This window comes from Octopus bimaculoides, unplaced genomic scaffold (genome assembly GCF_046866305.1).
Source record: "Octopus bimaculoides isolate indiv1 unplaced genomic scaffold, ASM4686630v1 contig403, whole genome shotgun sequence".
NCBI lineage: Eukaryota > Metazoa > Mollusca > Cephalopoda > Octopoda > Octopodidae > Octopus > Octopus bimaculoides.
In genome coordinates, this window is record NW_028315652.1 from 1 (window position 1) to 4,648 (window position 4,648).

Below are 4,648 nucleotides of genomic sequence, written 5' to 3' on the forward strand. Positions count from 1 at the left end.
TGCCTCAAATATGTAAATTATAAAAGAACAATGTTTTAGAGAAGCAGAGTTCGGCGGGAGACTTCTGCCTTCTCCCATTAATATCATCGTGTTCATCATTCATCTCATCAATGTCTTTGTCCAGCCCGCAGCTACTCCACCTATGTACGGCTTTCATAGCCAATATAATGAAATAAAGTAGCTCATTTTCATTATCATTCATTTTTATCATAAGTTTTAGTTTTTTTTCTAATTGTTATATGTCCCCACTGGCCCCCTTGTGGGTAATAAAGAAATCACTCCTCATTCGTTAAGTCCTTGTTATATAGGACCTTATAAAATATTTTCAAGAACAGAAAAGACAATCATATTAGATTCTGAACCAGAAACAGAAAATGTGGATAGAGTCAAGAAGGCTTTCGTCAAATCCATCCGGAATTCAAGAACATGAAAATATAATTGTAAAAAGATACCAAAAATATGTGATCTCAATATTAAATTAAAACAATAGCATCGAGGCCATCATCCTGAAATGGACAGGCCACAAATGCAAGAATGAAAGAAACCAAGCTACTGCGTCAGATTTTATCTGGTGACCACTGTGTGGCCATCCATGCCACTGATACAAGGATCAGCTGAGGCAAAGCCTAAAACTGACCGACATCAATCCCAAAGCCTGGGACATTGAAGCTGAGGAAAGGCTGTGGTGGTACCAACTGCCCTACAGAAACAGATATTACATGAATTTCGTAGTGGACACCTGGGGATGTCGAGAATGAAAGCTTTGACAAGGAGTTATGCATCTTGGCCGACACTGGACCAGGACATTGAAAATTTGGTAAAATCTTGTAGAGGTTGTGTGCCAGCAGCCAAGGCACCACAAATACCAATCATGGCCTGAGTCCATTGTCCAGAGTACATATAGACTACACTGGACCAGTGAATGGCGCCTACTACATTGTTGATAGCCTTACCATGTGACCGGAAGTATGTAGGTGCGGTCAACCTACCGCGAAGGTAGCAAAGTTCCTGCATGAACTTTTTTGCTCAATACAATGTTCCAGACACGACAGTATCGGACAATGGAACATAATTTACAGGATGAGTTCAAGAAATTGTATAAAATGCATGCAATCAAGCACACGTTTACTCCACCCTACCACCCAGGGTCAAATGGGCAAGCAGAATGATTTGTAGATACTTTGAAGTAAGTGCTAGAGAGAAAAAAAAAATTAGGCAATGACGAAATGCTAAATAAATTCTAAATATCAGTTCAGGCAAGTCACCTGCAGATCTAATGTTCGATTGAAAAATTAAATTGATCTTTGAGAAATTGTTGCCAAAGGAAGAAAACGTACAGAGTAAACAAAAAATTTTTACAGAGACAAAGTCCATTTCAAAGTATACAAGAATGGTAAACAGAGGTGGCAGGACTAAAAGAATTGGTAACATGTAATTTACTTTCATTTTTGTAGGACTATTCCTTGTCACTTTTTTTATAACAGTAACCAAAAATATACTGCAGTCTCTACAAGCCAAAACATCACACAAAATGGTAATTTATATAAATAGAATTATAGAAAAAAAATCTGAAGTTCTAAAATAACTAAAACATAAAATAAAATTTGAAATTTTTAATTTCGACACCTCACAGGATAAAGGTAGTTTGTTTGTGTGTGTGTGTGTGTGTGTGTGTGTGTGTGTGTGTGTGTAAGGAAAAGATATTTACTAACAGATAATTATGTTATCAAAACAATTTATCATTTACATACCTCTTAAATCTATACAAAAATTCCAGCAATGCCCTTTTCATTCCTACTGGGATCGATACCAGTTAAGTCTAATTTGAGGGTCCACAGAGGTTTATGGGGGTGGGACTTGCATAATTGTACAAGATATTTGCAGAACACAAATTCATAAAAATTTTTTAAATTATCAAACTTTACGTGATGTCATTCAACCGATAATTAATAACAGGCCGTGCGCATATGCGCAAGTTTTAAAAACATTTTGAAATTAGGGTGAATGATGGTGGTCTTGGTACTAGTGGAGGGGAGGGGACACACCACATGCAAAGTCACCATCATCAATTAACCCCAATGAGCAGCACTGCAAATCAATCTCCAATGCTTCTTCATGCCTGTCTACTCGTTCACTCTCACTCCTTGTACATAACCACACGTGTGTGTGTGTATATATATATATCTATATACACACACACACACACACACACACATATATATATATATATATATATATATATATATATATACACACACACATATATATGAGTTTTTTTCAGTTTCCATCTAGCAAATCCACTCTGAAAGTTTTGGTCAGCCCATGTGGTTGCGAAGCAAACTTCTTAACCACAGAGCCACTCATGCAGACAAGGACAAAATAGATACAGGACTCAAAAAATAACACAAATATCAAGAGACAAAATCGTCCTGAATCTCTAAAAATATTAGCAGCCATTGCAGGTCTCTGCAGTCAACTCGGAATTTCCTTTGAGAACAAGTGTGGACACACCGGCTATGGAGATGAGCACTCGTTTGAGTTTGGTCTGACAAACAGCACATTTCTCGGAGGCTCTCAACATGCTATGAATCTGCAAAGGAAATTCAGTGAAGTGGCTTAAAATATTACAAACCAACAAAAGAAAAAAAGAAAAGAAAAAGAAACTCTACACCATTTTGATTCCAACATATCTGATCAAACTGATCTTTGTTCTACAATACTAACTTCCTATTTCACAGTGATTTAAAGTTTAACAGAGGGGGCGGGGTACAACCACACCAATAGTCACAATCAGTTATAAAGATTCATAAAATGTGAGACTCTTTTTTTTTTATATATATATATATCAGGTTTTTAAATAGAAACTTACCTTCTAACATTTCTGCTGTGTGGAAATGAAACAACAACAAAAAATAATAAAGCTTTGGATGTTTTTTTTTTTTTTTTAAATAAGTGAGTAAAATACCATATCAAAGCATTTTCAATGTTAGTAAAGAAAGAGAAGTCAATAAAACTTGACATTCAGAAAGAAAACGAATTGCAAATTGCAATAACATACTACCATACCTGAACGAGCTGGGAAATTTCATCGGAGACCTCCACTTGAGTTGCTTCTGGCCGAAACACTTTGTTTCATTTTCTTCTGGACATCTCAGCAACTGATGTTGACAAACTGTGTATTAGAAATATTGATCTTACTTAAGTTTCTGTGTAAAGGTAGTATGGGTGGTCTTTCAAAGGTTTTCTATAAGAAACATGGTGACTACAAATGGTAAAGGAAGGAGTAATAGAAACAGGACACCTGGATTACTGTTAACCACTAATTCAGTCTCTGCAAATAGCCGGACTGGAAGCCAGTGGTTGTTGTTGAAACTAACAGCAAGTAAAGTAATCTCTTGAGGCTCTTGAGTTCTAGTCGTTGGAGACATCTACATAGCTAGAAACAGCTGCCAAATCACGCACAGATCATAGACACCTGTCTTCCACAGCGAGAAATAGCAGCCAAATCCCGCGCAGATCAAGAACATCTCTGAGGCGCCAATAAGCTAAAGTCACCAGAATTAAAAACACTGAACCATTTGAGTGTTTAGTAATTAGGCAATGCGCACCTCTTCTGAAATAGTTAGTGAAGTCAAATTATCTCCTTCCTTTAAAATCAGCTGTTGACGTGTCGTTGTCAGGTAGAAGTGGACAACAGGGTAACCACGTAATTAGGAGATGAAAAGGGGAGGGGTTAAGTGTTATCCCGGAAAAAGGGGTGGGAAAAAGTGAAGTTTAATGGGTCTGACTGAGTTAAGGGCACCTGTGAACTTGATAGGAAGAACGGGGATTCCTTCAATAAAATACAAATAATATATAAGTATATGCATAATAACAACAAATGGAGCAAAACGCATGTCGATGAAAGTTCCAAGTAAATGAGGGCCATTTCACAAAAAAAGAAAGGGTAGCTGGAATTATCACTTGTTTCTCACCAGGGAGAACATTTAGTAGCAAGACAAAAGCGAAATGATGGGGTAACTTACCAGCTGAGGTGTTACATGGTCAGTGACCGTCAGAAGGTTTGTTTACATAGAGTTACGACGGGGTCACCGATATTATTCCACGGGCTTTAGAGGCATGAGAACGCTAGTTTACATAGAAATATAAAGGGAGGGTGTCTCTGATGTGATGCTAAAGGTTGTGGTCAAGGAGTCATTCGGGTGGGTGAGGGGAGGTAATTAAAGTGAGCGTTTACATATGTGTCTGCTAGCGTGCAGACACCTATTTACAAACACGTGCGCACATACGTAAGCGCATACCCATGTGTACATACCCACATACCCGCATACACCCATACACCCCCACACACAGAAACCTCCACATATGTCGGTGCGATAGGCATGTGTTTGCCTGAGAAATGACAAAGTGGTAACTGATTCAATTATAACATTTTTATTAGCTGGAGTTAATAAATATTAATAGCCACTACATTCAATTTTAACAACTTGCTTCGAGTTGCTAGACAAATGATGGAACCAGGATATGTTCGTGTGTGTGTGTGTGTGTGTGTGTTCGTTCTCTCATCTTGCTTGGCAGGAGGAAAATCTCTGTCTCACACTAGCAGAGGTCTCATAGTAGCAGTCTCCCTGTCTGTCTGTCCCTGTGT

General features: G+C 37.9%; 1 long non-coding RNA gene across 1 annotated transcript; it reads right to left on the bottom strand.

Annotated features, from left to right (window-relative positions):
* Positions 1-3,066: 3,066 nt before the first annotated feature.
* On the bottom strand, positions 3,067-4,581 carry LOC149128936 (uncharacterized). The gene is made up of 2 exons (XR_016240619.1): positions 4,026-4,581; positions 3,067-3,172 (listed from the first exon to the last, which is right to left on the bottom strand). It is a non-coding gene; the product is annotated as an uncharacterized LOC149128936 (long non-coding RNA).
* Positions 4,582-4,648: the final 67 nt, after the last annotated feature.